This window comes from Gigantopelta aegis, chromosome 3, assembly GCF_016097555.1.
Source record: "Gigantopelta aegis isolate Gae_Host chromosome 3, Gae_host_genome, whole genome shotgun sequence".
Classification (NCBI taxonomy): Eukaryota; Metazoa; Mollusca; class Gastropoda; order Neomphalida; family Peltospiridae; genus Gigantopelta; species Gigantopelta aegis.
In genome coordinates, this window is record NC_054701.1 from 44,314,303 (window position 1) to 44,335,702 (window position 21,400).

The 21,400-nt window shown below is 39.2% G+C and overlaps 1 protein-coding gene across 1 annotated transcript in view; it reads right to left on the reverse strand.

The window, feature by feature from the left end:
- Positions 1–5,886, reverse strand: part of LOC121390441 — a 72,871-nt gene extending 66,985 nt beyond the window's left edge. The window contains exon 1 of the mRNA XM_041522268.1: positions 5,720–5,886. The gene's annotated coding sequence lies outside the window, so the exon portion shown is untranslated. The remainder of the gene's footprint in view (positions 1–5,719) is intronic.
- Between the last annotated feature and the right edge of the window lie 15,514 nt (positions 5,887–21,400).

Consider the following 21,400-nt stretch of genomic DNA (forward strand, 5'->3'; position numbering starts at 1 on the left):
GGCAAAGTCGTAGATCTATTAGATGTTCCATAGTCATGGAAAGGTAGCCTTGGGTCTCTTTTCACAGAGCGTGATTGGAATCCCAATTCACACGTTAATAGTACCCTGTGGTTTGTTTCAGTTAAACATGCCATTAACCGCAATAATTCAGTGTGAGGCGCAAATTTCCTCTGTCCTATAACCCGCATGCGTTTGTGTATACGTAACCCGTAATAAGTAATCAGAATCAGTCACTTTCTATGCAAATGGGTTGAGTAGATTCCATTTTATACGTCCTTCTAGCCCGAGTACTCTGACGTTCGAGAGCTAGACGGTCGTGATCGCTCTCTCAGCCAGATATAACTCTATGGTGGAAACATGGAATTGCTGCCTACCACACGGTAGGCAAAGATTCCCGCTCTAAAGCAACAATAATCCTATCTTTGACGCTAAATACCATTACACTGATCATTTTCGAGTTCGCTGATAACATATATAATACATATTAACCATCAATACACACAATACAGGAAGAAACCCGACAGCACCCACTTTCAGTAAAGTTCCGGTTAAAATCGTAGGTGCTCACGGATTTCTTCCTGTAGTGTGTGTATTTGTGGTTCATATGTTAATTATTTGTTATCAGCGAACTCAATTTTTTTTAATGCAATGGTATTGAACGTCAAACATAGGGTTATTGGTGTATTAGAGCGGAAATGTTTGACTACCCGGTAATAGCCAGCAATTCCGTGGGTTTTTTCTACAGAGTTATCTTGATAGGCGTACGGGCTCCCATTTTTTTAGGGGGGGGGGGGGGGGGGGGGTTGCAGGTTGATTTTTGCCCGAATTAAAAAAAAAAATCCTTGAATCTGGATAACAACATTTATTCATATTAGCTACCAAACAACTATATAGGGTTGTAAACAAATCACTACGCATTTTTACATGGATTACAACAACCTTTGAGAACAGAAAATGTAAAAAACATTAAAAAGGTCTCAGGTCAGCACATTTTGCTCGAATGTCTCTCTAATGTTTGCCCGAATATGAGGTCTTATTCCAGCACTGGGGAGGGTGGGGGTGGGGGCAGTAGCTCCCCTGTCTCGTACGCTTATGGTCACCTCTGGCTGGGAGAGCGATCATAACCGTCCAAACGTCCGTCTAGCTTTCGAAGGGCAGAGTACTCGGGACGCATCTGGGCCCCGTTCCACGAAGCGATCTTAGCCCTAAGATCACCTTAAGTACATAGCTACCTTATGTACTTAAGGTGATCGTAGCACTAAGATCGCTTCTTGGAACGGGGCCCTGATCACTATGCATTGTGGATTTCTTATATGAATTGGGATCACGGACACGTGGAATTTGCTCCTTAGTCGTTACTATACTGTACTGTACTGTGTTAACCAAGGTAAATAATAGTTTGCCAAGATCAATCTTGACTACATCATTCAACTAAACGGAACATGTTAACAACGCAGGTACTTTGCTGGCCAAACATTATCAGGACGCCGAGCAAACAGCCTGGTCCGTCCGTATGTTGCGGGTCGATATTTGTACTGTTCGTAACTAATTGAAATAATGCTTGTTTGGATTGTTACCGTCAAGCCACCGGAACAACGTGTTTACGTGATGGTCGACAGTGAATGTCACACGCTGTAAGAGGTGAGGTTAACAAGTCGTCAAAGAGAGAAAAGCTTTTCTTTTCAGAAGTTAGGTAAAAAACCCAAACAGAAATCCAAGTTTAAATAAATAAAATAAAAAATCAATTAATGTTTACCGATTCCCCAGAAGAAACGAAAATCGGTTATAGGGTATCAGACAAAGGTAGGCCTACGTGTATATGAATGAACGAAAGTCAAAATGGTGACTGGGGAAAAAAGTCACAGGAAAAACGTCACAGGCAAAATGTCACAGAAAAAAAGTCACAGGCAAAAAAGTTTTATTTAACGACGCCACTAGAGCACATTGATATTTTTTATCTTATCATCGGCTATTGGACGTCAAATATATGGTCATTCTGACACTGTTTTTTAGAGGAAACCCGCTGTCGCCACATAGGCTACTCTTTTTACGACAGGCAGCAAGGGATCTTTTATTTGCGCTTCCCACAGGCAGGATAGCACAAACCATGGAATTTGTTGAACCAGTTATGGATCACTGGTCGGTGCAAGTGGTTTACACCTACCCATTGAGCCTTGCGGAGCACTCACTCAGGGTTTGGAGTCGGTATCTGGATTAAAAATCCCATGCCTCGACTGGGATCCGAACCCAGTACCTACCAGCCTGTAGACCGATACCTGCCACGACGCCACCGAGGCCGGTCACAGAAAACAAAGTCATAATTGTGATGGTATAGCCATAAAATCTGTTTATACCAGTATACAATTCAGAGTTTATTACTGCACTTTTCCCCCTGTTTTTTAATGTTGAAATAGAACAACAAGTTCGCCTATAGCATAAATAGCCTCGCCCGATATTTTTAGGTTTTGTATGCTCCCGAATAACGCTACAAAAGGCGAAATGTAATTGAAATATCACCTGTACACGGGAGTCCACGCAATGCTGTTAGATCTACTGATTGCGAATTTTATATAAAATTTTATATTGGAATTAGTCTCCGGCATACTTCGTAATTCACCCGAATTATTTCGTATACACTCGGCAATATCCCGAATGTTTTCAAATTCTGTTCAGTTCACTGGCATGATTTTGCAAGTAAGGTTTTGATTGATCGAATGAAAGGTCAACTGGACATGAGCTCCAACGGGGTACTGTCAGATCCACAAGTAATAGTAATTAACCAGTGGAGATACTTTTAATTAGATTGCATTAAAATGTTATTTCTTTCTTAAAAATGACAGTTTAATGACACCCAGCACAAAGTTATAGCAATTAAAAAAAAAAATTAGAGGTTAAACATGTATAAAAATACAAATCTATGAATACAAATGCAAACAAATGAACCATGATCAAAGATCACGTATTTAGGAATATATGGATGCCAATTTAAAAAAAAAAAAATTCGTTGGCCTTTTTGTCTATTTTATTCATAGAAATTCAGAACTGCTGATAAATAGATTCAAAGATATGTAGATTTGTACATAACACTTTACGGGAAAAGGAATCCAAAGTTCAACAGTACTTGTGGTCCATGCTACATTTCTGACAAGATTTCAGTAACACGAAATCAGAATGTCTTATAACGGGTTTTCTCATTAATACTAGTCAACTCTATTTACTTATCAGCTGAATATACATGCATATGCATGTTGTGTTCCTTCGTGTGTGACTGTGGGTGGTTTGCATGTGGGCGTTATATATATATATAATATTAGAGAGAGAGAGAGAGAGAGAGAGAGAGAGAGAGAGAGAGAGAGAGAGAGAGAGAGAGAGAGAGAGAGAGAGAGAGAGAGAGAGAGAGAGAGAGAGAGACCGAAAGATCCAGTATTAGAAAGGCTGTCAAACATCGCTATCTCGATATTGAACCGAGCTCGAGATATCGGTAGTATGAGATAAACGTAACAGCTATTGGCATATGTGTCATTTCACAGTTTCGAAACATCCTGGACTCTTGGGATTAATTACGAAGATAAATAGACACTAAGATGGAGCGTTTCAGGCGGGAAAGAAAAGATGGGCAACGTGACATAAGGTTAATCGCCGGTCTAATGATGGGCGGGACCGGGCCCAGTCGTAAAGCTCTCCCCTGATGCGCGGTCGGTCTAGGATCGATAACCCGTCGTCAGGGCCATTGGGCTATTTCTCGTCCCAGTCAGTGCACCACGATTAGTATATCAAAAGCCGTGGTATGCGCTACCCTGTCTGTGAGATAGTGCATATAAAGAATCCCTTGCTACTAATTGGAAAATGTAGCGGGTTTCTTCCCCAAAACTGTATTCAAAATTACCAAATGTTCGACACCCAATAGCCGATGATTAATGAATCAATGTCCTCTAGTGGTGTCGTTAAACAAAACAAACTTTAACTTTTGCTCTGTTTTTAAATTGAGGTGAGACGTGGCCCAGTGGTACAGCGCTCGCTCGATGCGCGGTCTTTCTGTTTTTAAGTTAGATAAGGAATATTCCATCCTTGTCCTAACCCCTTAAGAGGACGAGATGTGTAATGTTGGGCTTGGGGAAAAGTGGCGACTAAGGATTTTTGAAATCTCTAAAATTGTCATGTATTTCGAGAGCTGTTCTCACTAAAACTTGGTAGATCGAATATTATATACAAATTGTATACTGTTTAGGCTATTTCATATTGACCGTCCTCGATGGCGTCGTGGTTAGGCCATCGGTCTACAGGCTGGTAGGTACTGGGTTCGGATCCCAGTCGAGGCATGGGATTTTTAACCCAGAGACTGACTCCAAATCCTGAGTGAGTGCTCCGCAAGGCTCAATGGGTAGGTGTAAACCACTTGCAGTGATCCATAACTGGTTCAACAAAGGCCATGGTTTGTGCTATCCTACCTGTGGGAAGCGCAAATAAAAGATCCCTTGCTGCTAATCGGAAAGAGTAGCCCATGTAGTGGCGACAGCGGGTTTCCTCTCAAAATATATGTGGTCCTTAACCATATGTCTGACGCCATATAACCGTAAATAAAATGTGTCGAGTGCGTCGTTAAATAAAACATTTCTTTCTTTCTTTCTTTCTTTATTTCATATTGTGACCATTTCTTGCGAAATGTATATATTCTTTTATCAGCCATGGGACGGGACGTAACCCAGTGGTAAAGCGTTCGCTTGATGCGCGGTCGGTCCAGGATCGATCTCCGTCGGTGGACCCTTTAGGCTATTTCTCATTCCTGCCAGTGCTCCATAACTGGTGTAACAAAGGTCGTGGTATGTACTACCCTGTCTATGGGACAGTGTATATAAAAGATCCCTTGCTGTTAATCGAAAAGAGTAGCCCATGAAGTGGCGACAGCGGGTTTCCTCTCTCAATATCTGTGTGGTCCTTAACCATATGTCTGACGCCATGTAACCGTAAATAAAATGTGTCGAGTGCGTCGTTAAATAAAACATTTCTTTCTTTGTTTCAGCCAAAGACAGATTACAGCTGTGACAAATAAAGTGATTGATTGATTGAATTTTACTATATATGTTGTTAGTTTGTTTTATTCTCAGGGGGAGAGTGGGGTGGGGGACCCGTGCCCCAGGCAAATGATGAACAAAAATATATTTAATACATACGAATATTTACATACCTGATCGACCTCGGTGGTGTACTGGTTTAAGCTCTTCGACACAAGGCTGGTAGGGACTGGGTTCGCAACCCGATATCGGCTTTCACCAAGAGTTAATTAATTTTAAAATGTATATACAGACAGAAGGATGTGTCATAAAGTTATCCAACTTGCGAGGCCTTCTCCCATTTACAACACATTAATATGTTATAGCAATATCGGCGACCGGAACTATTTTAAAGAATATAAACATTTATAAAAACTCAGTTAATTTTAACGGTTTAACTAACTCACTGTGTTAAAGAGTTGACCATATAAATGAGATTTGTACCCAGGAAAGCGTGTTTGATCCTTACCTCCACTACACCCTCTTCTCTCTCACTAACCACTAACCAACTAACAACTAACCCACTGTCCTGGACAGACAGCCCAGCTGGCTCAGGTGTGTGCCAAGGACAGCGTGCTTGAACCTTAATTGGATATAATCACGAAAACAAGTTGAAATGAAATGAAATGTAAATTCGGCCCATGATATATAGTAGTATTTAAACTTACCTTAATCTGTAGTAAAGTTTCTTCTTGATGTTTTACAGCCGTCAAAAATCCATTGACCACCTGCTTGGATCTCCGACCACAGCAAAGTCGCGTTCCGACAGTCGGTGGCTACACTACTTTCGCCTTGTCCGTCGCGCCACTACTAATCAGCGACGGTGATTGGTGTCATATCCTACGATTTCGAGTCGTCAAAGAATATCGACGAAAAGCCATTGAGAAAGTAGCATCCGTTGGCAGACGACGGCTCTCGTTTCGACCAATGAGCTTCAGCGGTCTGTCGTCAACGCGGTGGAAATTATGATGACGGTTGTAACAAGGCGGCGGCTTCCACGACTCTCTAGTGGGCTTCAGGATGTCTTGTTGACGGTATCTAACTGATTAAGCCATTTAAAAGTCTTTCTATATATATATATATATTATTATTATTATTATATATAGAAAGACTTTTAAATGGCTTAATCAGTTAGATACCGTCAACAAGACATCCTGAAGCCCACTAGAGAGTCGGTATCTAACTGATTAAGCCATTTAAAAGTCTTTCTCTATATAATAATAATAATAATAATATATATATAGTGTGTGCACGCGCGTGCGTGCGTGCGTGTATTTGTATGTGTGTGTGTGTATGTATGTATGTATGTGTGTGTGTATATGTGTGTGTATGTATGTGTATGTGTGTGTGTGTATTTATGTGTATGTGTGTGTGTATTTATGTGTGTGTGTATGTATGTGTGTGTATTTATGTGTATGTGTGTATGTGTGTGTGTGTGTGTGTGTGTGTGTGTGTGTGTGTGTTACTTGGAATGAGAGGTCGAACTCTCTCTGCTTCAAGAAAACGTTTTTCAAAATTTATTTTCTGGGGTAACAATCCAACCTTACTAATTTCGCTCACAACAGTCTACCCCACCCCCCCATCCCACCCTGACCAATTTCCAATTTTTCTGCACACGCAGGTGCTTGTACAGAGGGGAAGGGGAGGTTTCCAATCTAAATCTAAAAACTGTCCATACGCCCCTGTAAAATTCCCTGCACACGCATCTGACACGCGCCTGACCAGTAAACGTGAAACATAAGTTTATTAAAATGAAATCCTATATGTAAGCGTGACGTCATTTTGTATCAGCTAGGATTGCAGTCTGGCTGAAATCAGGACTGCGTTCAGCCAGAGCGAGCAGAAAAGCGTCCGCTAGACCGGTTTATGCGCTTCATGGTAAACCAAATAGTCACGTCGGAAACCAATCAAATAGTTCGCGAACGTTAGCGAAACGTTTGCTGACTGAACTTAGGAAGGTTTTGATTGGTTCCCGACGTTTCCATTTGGTTTATGCGTTTCACGCTTGTGGCGGACGTTTTTCTGCTCAGACCAGCTCGGCTAGTCTATAACTACTGGTTGTGGAGAAGTTGAATTGATTTCAGTTACACCGTGACCAGTTACGCGATACAGCCTGAAGAATTGTAGTTGTGCATTGGCTGAAACGAGAAATAGTCCAATGGGCCTACGAACGGGGATCGATCCCAGACCGACCGCGCATCAAGCGAGCGCTTTACCACTGGTCTAAAATATTCAAAATCAAATCATTAATTTTTTTTATTGATGTGTATTTATAGTATAATGTAGCCTAATCACTGTTAACCAGCCAAAAAAAGAGAAAATAATTTTGACTTCTTCCCCAACATCCCAAATTAAAATTTCCACTTCTGCGCACATCAATTTCCCTTACGGGGCCTCTTTGTCGGGGGTTCGGACGCTTGCATAATATCCATTCTGGCAAGACAGCTGTACAGAGTTAACATTTAGGCCAGTATTGTTTTATAATTCGGTTTACGAATCCGCCGACGTAAATTTTGCTCAAATAATTTTTTTTTTAAAGTTGTATTTTTCACTTTTATTTTTTATTTTTTTGCCGCCGACTTCCACAAATAGCTCTAAAGAAAAAAAAAAGTTCCCATTCTAGTCTACCGTGGCGAAGTTCGTAAGGTAACAGTGAGAGAAAAAATCACCCCTACTGATACACCCCAAACAGGTGTTTTATTGTTTTTTTCCTTCCTCCTACCTTTGTGCACAAAAATTCTTGTTCGTAAACCTAAAAATTAAAAAATACTGGCCTTAGAGGGAATTTCCTTGATGACGTCACCGAGAAATACCCCCATCTTGTTTATCTCCACTTAATGAGAGTTCCCATTTTTTTTTACGACAACTACCGTAAAGTATGACCCACTAACAGAACTTTACGATACCTTCGAAAATCTGTCGTATCTTAAATCTATGTCATTCGTATTTTGCTCTTAACTAGCTACGATACGTCGTAGGCTCGTAGCTAAAATGGCTTCAAAATTACGGGCCCTGGTTTATGTGAAAAAAATAAACAATTACCTGTTTTTTGAATTTATATTTTTTCATCGCATATATCAATAGTCTAGAGGCAGACCCAAAAAAGTGTCTTAGAAAACGATTTCGTTCTATCTGAGAAAGTCAAAGCTACCACCATGGTTAATCCACGTAAGGTGATGTGCTGCATCATATCCCAGTGGGGGTCAACTTTAAAAAGTGTGTGGGGGGGGGGGGGGGGATGGGGGAGGGGGTCACCAGAGGTCATCAAAGTCAGGGGGTACATATTTTAAGCAAAAATAAAATGTTCATTTTCTTCATAAATATTATCTTCATAGCCCAACCTTTTATGTGGAATTACTTTTGAACAAAAATACCACACTGAATGGCGAACACCCAAAAATTATCTCCCCCTTAGAGGTAGCGTCGTTTCTATACACCCTAGTCTCGCTTTAAACAGCTGTTCGGTAGTGTGTTTTGAAGCCACTGGTCGTGTAAAATTACTTTGTTCACCTCTGTACGAACAGGAAAACTGGTCATATTTTTTCTGACGATGAGGCATTGCACAAAGAATGTCTGGACTGCATAACGGATCTAGTATATGACAAAATATAATTTAAAAAAGTAAAGTTTGTTTTATTTAACGACGCCACTAGAGCACATTGATTTTTAATCTTATCATCGGCTATTGGACGTCAAACATATGGTCATTCTGACACTGTTTTTAGAGGAAACCCGCTGTCGCCACATAGGCTACTCTTTTTTACGACAGGCAGCAAGGGATCTTTTATTTGCGCTTCCCACAGGCAGGATAGCACAAACCATGGCCTTTGTTGAACCAGTTATGGATCACTGGTCGGTGCAAGTGGTTTACACCTACCCATTGAGCCTTGCGGAGCACTCACTCAGGGTTTGGAGTCGGTATCTGGATTAAAAATCCCATGCCTCGACTGGGATCCGAACCCAGTACCTACCAGCCTGTAGACCGATGGCCTGCCACGACGCCACCGAGGCCGGTCAAATACAATTAAAAAACAAACAGTGAATCGCTGGAAAACGAGACGTTTGTATGTCATTGCAAAAAACCTATTCATTCTCGGTGTGTGGATTTAAAAACAATTAATTATTTATATATTATTTGAATAAGATCTAGTTGAAATATTATTGTATGTTATGTGGACATTTGTTTATTTGTGTGTTTTGTTCACTGCTTTTTGGTGGTGGTGGTGGGGGGGGGGGGGGGGGTCGTCCTACCCCCATGACATTGATCATATTTGTTGTCGATTATTTATTAATTAATAAATTTATTTATTTTTAATCAATTATTTCACAGACTAAAAGAAAAAATGTTTTAAAAACAACACATTTAAAAAAAAATGTATATACAAGGCCAACGGAGTGTATTTGAAAGTGGGGATGGGAGTAGTGTGCTGTCTGTTAAAATGTTTTAGTGTGTGTGTGTGTGTGTGTGTGTGTGTGTGTGTGTGTGTGTGTGTGTGTGTGTGTGTGTGTGTGTGTGAGAGAGAGAGAGAGAGAGAGAGAGAGAGAGAGAGAGAGAGAGAGACAGAGGAGAGAGAGAGAGAGAGAGAGAGAGAGAGAGAGAGAGAGAGAGAGAGAGAGAGAGAGAGAGAGAGAGAGAGAGAGAGAGAGAGAGAGAGAGAGTATACATGTATTTGAGAGCACGAACCTGTTGGTGGGGGTTTGAAGGCATGCTCACCCAAAATAAGTTTAAATATCAGATGTTAACATAGGGCCTATGGCATCTCCAGACTTTTGAGCACAGTAACAGGACAAAAGAGGAGACCATGTCCCTATCGGCCCTCACCTCTTCCACAGCCCCTAATACACAATTTGAAGAAGTAGAAAAAATTGTCTGAGACATGCAAATAGCATACATACAATATCTAGACAGAATAGTGAGATGTGGTGTGCCCATTAACGGTAAAAAAAAAAAATTCTTGAAACCGACCCTACCTAAAGAAAAAAGAGTACAAATGTAGGGTTTTTTCTAAACTTTAGACTGGCCCTACCTAATATTTTTTAGTCATGTTCCCAGAATTTGTTTTAGGTACAAGGCAGAATAAAATTTTATTTTCTTCATTTGTTAAACTCTATATTTGATTATTCCTTTGTTAATCTGTCTATATGGGGGCCTACTAGTTGGGTATCTCTTTTGTAAGCTGTAATATGTATGTAGGATGCATTTCCTTTTTATACTAAGCATATCTGAAATTACTGACAAAAACACTACCAAAGGATGTTGTGATGGTGGGGTGAACAAATACCTCCAATGAAAGTGAAAATTCTGAAATTAAAGTAATTGGTAGGAGTAGCCTGTGTGGTGGCCATGGGTTTACCTTCTCAGTGAGGCAGTATCTATGCCAAGTGTCAAAACCATGGGTCAAAATTATGAAGGCTGTTTTTCTGAAACACAGATGTTTAACACCAAATTTAAAATGTGCTGAGATGTTGTAATAAAAATATTAATTTATTTTCATTATTGGTTATTCTAAAGAGACTGTGGAACATATCTTGAAATGTGAGATTTGATTAAATACATGAGGCATAACAGAACAAACTGTTTAGTTTTTTCTACTGACCCAAAAACAAACTGACGATAACAAAATACTTTCCAAATTATAATCTAGAATTTTATTTACATAAATATCCTGAAACTGGAAATTTTAATATTTGTTCAGAATTTTAAAAATAATTTTACCTCTTTTTTTTTCTTCTTTGTCTTTTTTTTGTGCCTAACTAGACTATTTTCGACAAACGTAGCAATATCCCAACATTTTATTCTCCAGTGACTGTTTTTGGGGAGTATGTTGACTACATTATGATAAACTCTAGCATGGCATTGAAAAAAGCCACACTGTTGGACTGAAAATATAAATACCAGACAGGTATTGTTTATATACATGTACATGCTAAGCATACATTGAACATGAAACAAGCCATGTGTGAATACTGCATGTAATGCATCTCTTGAAATGAATGTAATCAGTGTTAATTGGTGTTGTACCTATATTTACTTTAAACTATTAGTAAACCATGAGTGTACTTTTATATTTAGTCATAATTATTTCTTGCTGCATCTGGTTTTAGAAATCCACATTTGTAAAATAGCAGTATTTTGTTTCTTTAATTTATAATTTATTACTCTTACAACCTTTGGAGAGAAAAAAGTATAATGTCTGAAGCAGTTTTCAATTGCTGTTAATTTCATTATCAGTGGAAATCATGGAAAGTCATGAATTTTCTTGGTAAATAAGTGTATGAAGCATGATTAAGATAATTTACAGTCGACTTTTCTTGATATAAGTACTGAAAAGTAGAATATTTAGATATCGGTATGTCAAATAGATTTATGTTAAAACAGGCTCAGTGAAATCAGAATTCCTATCAAATTATGTCATTTTGTACACTCAAATTAAATTATTTACATTAACAAATTATAAATATTGCAAAACAATACCACTATCATTTCTAATTTCATGTAAATGTGTATGAAAAAGCATTGTTATATTTCTACTTACATGTAAAAAAGAAAAAGAAAATTAAGAACAAAAAACAGTATATGTAATATTTTAAATTTCCTATTTATTTTTCATAATTTGAAAATTTAATATTTATTTCTGTAATTATATGTATGTTATTGATTTTTTAAATTATTATTACATGTATACATATATATAAAAAAATTTTTTTTTGATTTTGCATATATTTATTTGTGTTACCATAACTTTAATACAAAAATTTGGGTTGGTTTTTTTTTTTTTTGGGGGGGGGGGGGGGGGGGGGCGTTTTCATTGAAATAATTTATTAAAAAATAATTATGTTGACAAATTTGGTTGAATTTACACTACTCTGCAAACGAATAATGTGTGGTTTTAAACACGTATATCTTCATATTAAATCGCGATAACAAACATTGAATAGAACCTGGAAGTAAACAGCGAAGAATGGAACGTGGCGTTTTACAAATTAAAACTTTATTAAATGCTGTTACCGTTTTTTATTGCAAACACCCAAGTATTATTAGTCAAATATGTGCACATTTAATGGTTTTGGCATGGTGGATATATGATAGAAAGTTGTAAGAATGGTAGGGAGTAGCCTACATGGTTAGGGAAAACCCACGATATGTGACAATATGACTGAACATCATTTTGTTCTTTTTTTTCTTCAATTTTTTTTTAACCACCAACTGCGTAATTTCGTAGATCTTTATTATTTACTTTAATTTTTAGCCTTTCTACGCTTCAGTATAATAGAGTGGATATACCGATCGGTGCGTTACGACAATACAAATTTAGAAACCGGAATGGTGTATAGTGCACGAGCTCCTCCTGTCGGAAAGTCTCTGATTGTTCGCCATTAGCCAAACTATTACTTTAAAATTTTGATTTGCATAGTATTCAATACAAAATCTCAACTTTAACGTCACTTATACCAGTTCATTGATTTTTCAATTAAAAAAGGGGGTTTCAAATAGAATATCATTCTACCAGAGAGAGTCAAAGCTACCACCATGATTATTTCACGTAGGATGATTGGTCGTCTTAATATTTATAAGAAGCCCAAACTGGATTTTGTCTTCAAATAATTTCGTACGTACGAAAAAAAAAATATTTTAGGAAATAAAATGAAATTTAACCCAGTACAAATATTAGAACGACCAGAAACACGTGTAATATACAGCCACTAATAATTTATGCAGAAAAATATATTTGATATGTAATTACAATCGTTACAAAGTCTCTGTTAGTCGATAACATCTGAAACATTGCAGCAAACTCAGGAATGTCCCTTTAAAGGTCAAGGGGTATAAATTTAATTTGAAGCAAAACTTTTCATACTCTTCATAACTATTATCTTCACAGTCACACCTTTTATGTTGGATTACTTAAAAACACAAATAAGACACTGAAATAGCAAAACTATTGTTTTAAAATTTCGATTTGCATAGTATTCAACACAAAATATTATTTTTAATGTCAATTTTCCTAGGCAACTGATTTTTAAAAATCCAAAACGATGGTTTAAAACAAGATTTTGTTCTACCAGAGAGAGAATCAAAGCGAAGACTATGGTTATTCTAAATAGGATAATGTGCTGCATCATATTTCAGTGGAGGTTAGCTTTAAAAAGTGTGTGGGGTCACCAGAGGTCATTAAAGGTCAAGTGGTACAAATCTGAATAAAACAGTAAATTTTAATTTTCTTCACAAATATTATCTCAACAGTCATACTTTTAAATGCGATCACTTTAAACGCATACAGCATATTGGAATAGCCACACTACTGCTTTAAAATTTCGATTATGCATAGTCTTCAATATAAGATCTCAACTTTAGCATCAATTTCCTCAGTTTGGCAGATTTTTTGATCCTATTATACATGCGTACCATATATACAAATTTAATACATTTAAGTAAAAACAGAAACAAGTTTACAATATTGTAGAGAATCTTACACACATTTTGAGAGATTTTAAGTTAGTTCTGGCTCAAAGTCTATCTTCCTTATTTGTATTTAAGTGGTGTGGAATTTTGTTTGTTAAATTAAAACAGCACACCATTTGATATGCAGATATTGTTTAACATATTAAACATGTGCCTGCACTTTGAAAGGATATAGACATGTAAATACAGTCTACTACTATATTAAACATTATTGAAAATATACTAACTTCTAAAATTTCAAAATAGCTGCCATTTTAAAGATGGCATCCATATGTTTTTTTATTATTACTTTGAATATGAAGTTATTTTCAACTTTCACTTGTTGTACTCGTCTGCTCATAACACCATTTAGGCTTAGTTGAAGATTATCACCCACTAGGTTGCATTCCCAAACAATCTGTTTCTTAGGAAGCTTGGTGCCGATGAGTCATGCGCCGGTATAAAGGCCTGACACCCACCTTGCGCTAAAACAGCTTGCTCTGTATGTGCACGTTAAGCCCTATGACCTGACTTGACCTGATGGGACGACCTGATAAGAGAGCAAGTTATGACCAGTCGACGGTTGGCATCACTAACACCACCTGTCCTGGCAGCACAAGGCTGTGAGATTCGGCGTTGAGGTATTCTCGCTTCACTTATCGTTACTGAGAAAATCCTTGTTAGTTTTTTTCTCACTTAGTAATAATATGTAAGTTCAGCAGGTGGACTCGTCTAAACAGAGGTCAGATTTTTAACGAGCATCATTTCCCCCATGAAAGGTGTCGAGGATAGGCATGGCTGACCCCTCCTTCTCGAAGAGTCTTTCCCTTCCATCATCGTGGCTTGCAACGTGCCGCACTCTCAGTTATGTCTTCGTTGAAGCAAGACGTGTGCTCGTGCTAAACCACCGGATCCTTCTGCTTCGCCGCCCAAAGCCGATCCTGCAAGAAAGAAGAGGAAGGAAGAGGCTCCGCTCCCAACCACCTCGGACTTGTCAACTGCGCCAGTGACGGTTCTGGATACAGCGATGTATAAAGAGCCACCATGGCCCTCTCCATCTAGAGTTGAACAGTTCAGGCCCTTTTAAGGGCCCCTATGAGCAACCTAGGGAAATGTTTTATTTAACAACGCACTCAACACATTTTAGTTACGGTTATATGGCGTCGGAAAGAGCAACCTAGGGAGACACATCAGCACCACATAGGTTCAATTAACGAGCTACACTCGGTCTACTAACCTTCCAAACCTATTCGTAGCTCTCTACCTTTCAATTTAGATTGACCGTTAAAAATTTCGCCTAAATTCCTTCATAAAAGATGCGCACCAATTCTCTTTGGTTTAATCCTACGAGCATTCCAAATTCTATAGCACCATACCACCCTCCGCCTGTTACCGGCTACGGTCGGGCTGCTGGTGCTCCCTTGCACCTGCCAGTGCAGACGGTCCCCCTCCTACCCACCCACCCCTCCTTTCCTGTCCTGGACGGAGGGGTCAGCCGAGACCAGCACCTGATCCCAGGAAAGGCGTGCGCTACAACAGCTTGCTCTGAATGTGCACGTTAAACAGTCATTCCATTCCATCCATTTAATTCCATTTCATACTCTCCATCTACTCCAACGTAGCGACTCCGGAGCTGCCACCGATTTAACAGGTGGGCCCCGTTGAGTCGCAGGCCCGTCATATCAAGGAGCTGTTAACAAACGGAAGGCTGTCATTCCGACAAGCAACTGCCAGCCGAGAATGAAATGAGAACCGCCTAAGTCCGCCACCACAGTGGAAGACCCCTGGACTCTCCATACAGGCAAACTGAAATCGAGCGACGACAATATGTACCGGACTAACATCACGGACCGGAAACAGCTCCTCAGTAACAGGCCTAACTTCAAATTCTAACCACTGGTCGACGGGAAGGGTGAATTTTCCGTCCATGGTATAGTGTTGCAAGACAAGTCCAAGGCATTGTGTGTTACCTGCAGGATCAACGAACCCACAACCAGGCCTTCATCCGACCCACATTAGATAACAACACCATCCACAGGCTACTAAAGAAAACCTTTGGTCCTGTGTACCCACATGTAGCGGTCTATTTAGCTGACCCGGATTTTCGACCAGTGATGACGTACCTCAGAACAACGGACTTTCTGGCAGCTCCTTAGAGCCCTCCTTGTGAACTTTTGCCTCCGTGAGTATGGACTTAGTCAGACTTAAAACCGTTCGGCCGTCACTTCAAACCTTTTTTTCTTCTCTTTTTTTTGTAAATAGTCAGACAACCTTTATTTTTGGCAGTCCGTCTAAATTGCTCCAATCACCTTCAACTTTCGGATGAGCACTCAAATTGTTTGTTTGGCCTCTAAGTTTTACCAGACATGGTTATTCTCAACTTTGGTAATTTTTCCAAATTTTGCCCACCTCAAAACTGACCCACCCCCCTTTTCCTACCCCGGAATTGGCCACTGGCTGTGTGAGAGATTAAATCCGGGGTGCCCGTGCCTGAACCTTCAGGATATGGGCACGTTAATAGATTTCCCGTTCCCGTTGCAACGTGCTGACGGCGTGACAACGCTTTCTCTGTGTGCTTTGTTCCATCAGATAAGCGAGAGTGGGCGATCTGCATTTGTGGCCACTAGGCATTGGGCGTGCATGCCGTATGCACTTGAGGCCACCAAGGGAAGGTTAAGCCTTGGATGAGCCAAGTGTGTCGGCGATCTCTCGATTCTATGTTACTGTTCAGCCGACTCTCAGTCAAACATGGCCCCAGGAGTGACCCGAGGTTGTAATGTGTGTTCACTGTATCAATGCTCAATGTGTCCTGCAATTTGCATACATTCCGACAGCTGGGTGTACTCATCATTGAGCCGAGTGATCCACCGCTTATGCATGTCCTTGTCATGTGTGTTAAATAGAGAATAATAAATGAGTGGCCGTTAGATACCATTTATCTTACAACAAGTTTAATATGTTTTTAAACAACGAGTTGTAAGATAAATGGTATCAACCGGACAAGAATGTACTATTCTATTTCTTACATATCCTCAAAACCCAGGTTTGAAGCAAATTTTAACATATCTTTTTGCTAAAAGATATTTACAGCCTTTGCACTTGTAGCTAACTTACGCGTCACAGACCAATGAGTGTCAGGTTAACTATACACCATAGTGTAATTGATTTTGATCGTGCTATTGTTTCATTGGGTGTATGGCATTGGTGACCTGGTCACAACCTAAGAGTAGCCAGTCGTACGACTTGAAATTGTCAACACACGTATATGTGTAAACAATTATGTGTTATCAAAAATAACAAATGATGTTCTCACCGACGAGTATGTAAGAACTATGATATTTATGTTGTCCTCTTGTTACTGAAAGTTACTGAAGAAATTTTTAAAATATTGAATTTTCAACAACATTTATTATGCATGTGTTTAATTTAAAATTCGTATGCATTGCCTAACCATTATTATACCCGGGTTCGTAAACAAATAACTTCCAATTGAGTCAAAGTTCGAGGTGCAGCGAACTTTTGATAGAGAAGTGAACACCACAAGTCCTGTGATTGGTTATAAATGTAAGTGTGTTGGTTGTAAAAAATAATAGTTTTATCTGGATAAAAAATAAAATGCAATTTTATTTCATCTAGTACCAATGTGTCAAGTAGCCTTGTGCTTGAAACATGTATGGGGTACCTGTGAAAACAGTACTCGAATTTTGTGCGGAACTAGAGTAGTCATAGACGCTACCCGTTATCTCAGAAACGAGCAGCTTGACCCCAAATTTTTCCCGATTCACTTTAAATGTGAGAGGTGGTAGTATTTATATCCGTGGAGTTTATGTTGATTGATACGCTGCAGGTAGGAGTTTTAGCCACATATGTTACTATTGTCGTCTATTGGATTTGATTTGGTAGTATACACCCTATATATATATATATATTCACTAATGCATATATACTAGTACATACGTTTGTTGTATGGATGTTTTTATTTAATACGTAACCGTAGTTCATTAAAACTAAAACAAGACCGCAATAGCCGGAAGCATGCAATAATGGCAGTAAACACGGAACCGTCTCCTTAATTTACTGTACCATTTCATCCAGCATTGCTGAAACATGTCGTATTTATAGAATTTAATTATGTCTGGATTGTTTGCTTCCATCCGACTATGATGACAGCCACTCACCGATTTCTGTAGTGCTTCTGGGATGTCGGGCTACCAGGTCTGGAACCACTACTCATTTAGAAAATGTAACGTCAGTTCATGAGCCATTGGTTTAAAGATCAGTTCCATGTGATTTGGTTATAGGATCGAACCACCATGGTAGACACTTTCTTCGAATTGAATTAGTTTTTCTCCATCCCAGCTAGTGCACCATGACTGGTATATCAAAGGCTGTGGTATGTGCTATTCTATCTGTGTGGAAAATGCATATAAATGATCCCATGCTGCTAATTTAAAAAGTGGAGCGTATTTCCTTTTAAGACTGTATTGCAGAATTATCAAATGATTGGCATCCAATAGCTGATGGTTAATAAATCAGTGTGCTCTGGTGGTGCTTTAGTTAATGCTTTGAAGTAACTAGTGTGTATTTTTGTGCTGTGGTGTCATTGAACATTTCATTCATTCATTCATTCATTCATTCATTCATTCACTGATACCGGCCTCGGTGGCGCAGTGGTTAAGCCGTCGGACTACAGGCTGACAGATACAGGGTTCGCAGCCTGGTACCGGCTCCAACCCACTACACCCTCTTCTTTGTCTCTAACCACTAACCAACTAACAACTAACTCACTGCCCTGGACAAACAGCCGAGATAGCTGAGACGTGTGCCCAGGACAGCGTGCTTGGACCTTAATTGGATATAAGCACGAAAACAAGTTGAAATGAAATGATTGATTGATTGATTGATTGATTCATTCATTCATTCATTCATACTTTTTGCAGAAGCATTCTCAATAGGGTGATGAGACTTACCCAGGCATTGAAGTTAAAAACCCCTAAACCTTTAGTCAGGTACTTGAGAGAAATATCAAATCGGAATAAGAAGTAATAGCGTGATACAATTCCATATCGAAAATGATGTGGCCTACATCTCTCTCGTCAGGGAACAGTCGTCACATTCCATTTGTTAGCAGACAAAGGGTTTAACAAACATTGTCCACAGATATAAATAGGATCACCTTTTTAGGTTTATTTTAAAAATACCTGTTTGGTTATTTTCGCCACTGCCAGAGGCGGATATAGAGGGGGCCCCAGTGCCCCCCCCCCCTAAATGTTGCGATAGTTATAATTTTATTATAATTATTATATTAATTTTCTTCTTTTTTTTTACGATCCCCTTCCAAACCTCCCCCAAAGTTCCCTTGGCATTCCATCTCATGGCACTGCCCTCCCCCCCCCCCCCAAATGGATTTTCTGGATCTGCCACTGACGGCTATCTCTTTAGGTCTTATGAAAATATTGGCGATGTTTCTCAAGAATCGTTTTCTAAATGTTCTAAATATTTTCATTACTTTCCTTCTTAAAGGCGCAGACCCTAGTTTCAGCCCGTAAAAATGGACACTAAGTTTGATTAATCAACAAACTGCAATAAATTTGGATAAGGTTATGCCAGAGACAAGCTAAAATCTTTGATAATTTAATGGCGAAAGGGAGTGGTTCTTTTTGGGTGATGGGGGGGGGGGGGGGGGGGGCATGTTGAATTTTTTATTGTTTCTTTTTGCTTTGTTTGATTTGATTTTGATTTGATTTGATTTGATTTGATTTGATTTGATTTGATTTGATTTGATTTGATTTGATTTGATTTGATTTGATTCTATTTTGATTTGATTTTGATTTTGATTTTGATTTTATTTTATTTGATTTGATTTATTTTATTTTAGTTTAATTTAGGTTAGCTTAGTTTAGTTTATTATATTATATTATATTATATTATATTATATTATATTATATTATATTATATTATATTATATTATATTATATTTTATTTATTTATTTGTATTTTGTTATTATATTAATTATTTATTTAGTTAATAGTTTGGGAGACTTTAGAGCCATTAAGATGTTTTGGGTGGGTTTTGTTTTAGATATTTAAATTACTATATGGTATATTTTTATTCCTGTTTTCCCCTCACCCGTTTGTTCTCTGGGTTTATATCAAAAATGCCCACGCGTAATAATCGATCCCACACCGACCGCGCTTTACCACTCGGCTATAATCAGTATGCCACGTGTTTCGTAACGAGTGTAGGTATATTCCAATTATTTACGGGTGTTAACCTGGCCGTATTTGAACTAACGTATTTCTAGAATGACATTTCTCATTCATTCACAGAGCTCGGGATGTATATGTGGGGTTGGGGGGGGGGGGGGGGGGGGGGGGGGGGGGGGGGGGGGGGGGGGGGGGGGGGGGGGGGGGGGGGGGGGGGTTAGTGGTGGTGGCGGGACGTAGCCCAGTGGTGAAGTACTCACTTGATGCGCAGTCGGTCTGGAATCGATCTCCGTCGGTGGTCCCATTTGGCTATTTCTCGCTTCATCCGGTGCACCACGACTGGTATATCAAAGGCCGTGGTATGTGCTATCCTGTCTGTGGGATGGTGCATATAACATCCCTTGTTACTAATGGAAAAATGTAATGGGTTTCCTCTCTAAGACTATATGTCAAATTACCAAATGTTTGACATCCAGTAGTCGATGATTAATAAATCAATGTGCTCTAGTGGTGTCGTTAAACAAAACAAAACTTTTCTTTGTTAATTCTGACTCGTACTCATCAGAGGAAACCCACAGACAAGAAAGCACATGCCACAGCCTTTGACCAGTTGTGGTGCACTGGTTGGATCGACAAAAACCCAATCAGTTAAATGGATCCACCGAGGTGGTTCGATCCTGCGACGCAAGCACCTCAAGCGAGCACTCAACCGACTGAGCTAAATCCCACTCCGAAAACTAATCATGACGATGTGGATATAAATACATCTTATTTTTTTATTTAGTTATTAAATTGTTTAGTGAAGTATCATGCGTTTTGGTTCACCGGTATTTTAACTGGCATAATTTTATGGAACTATTTCCTAACGGTGTAACAATACAAAGGTGTTTCTTCGGTGACGTTTCAGCTGACCTCATACAGAAAAAGGCAATTGGTTCTGTAAGATTATTGACCTGTTATAATCTTTCCAAACTGATTGTTCGTTACGTGTGGTTGACCGTCACACGAAAATTCAGTTATGAGACTCTAGCTCGGGAAACCGGCCTCGGTGGCGTCGTGGTTAGGCCATCGGTCTACAGGCTGGTAGGTACTGGGTTCGGATCCCAGTCGAGGCATGGGATTTTTAATCCAGATACCGACTCCAAACCCCGAGTGAGTGCTCCGCAAGGCTCAATGGGTAGGTGTAAACCACTTGCACCGACCAGTGATCCATAACTGGTTCAACAAAGGCCATGGTTTGTGCTATCCTGCCTGTGGGAAGCGCAAATAAAAGATCCCTTGCTGCTAATCGGAACGAGTAGCCTATTTAGTGGCGACAGCGGGTTTCCTCTCAAAATCTGTGTGGTCCTTAACCATATATCTGACGCCATATAACCGTAAATAAAATGTGTTGAGTGCGTCGTTAAATAAAACATTCCTTTCTTTCTTTCTAGCTCGGGGAATAACACAATTCACAAATTAAACTCGTTTCATAATTCTTGTATGATCCTCGCGCTAATTCCCTTTTTTTTAATAATCTCTATTTATCACCCTTTACTGCCAGGTATGCCATTTTCTCTCATATCTGTACGGTGTTTGTTTACAATGTTAAACAGTTACTGTTCTTTAGATTTTGTCTTGTACCTAGACGCAATTTAAAAAAACCCCACATTGGTGGTTATGTTGTTCAGATTTGCAGTGACAATATATACCCATTTTC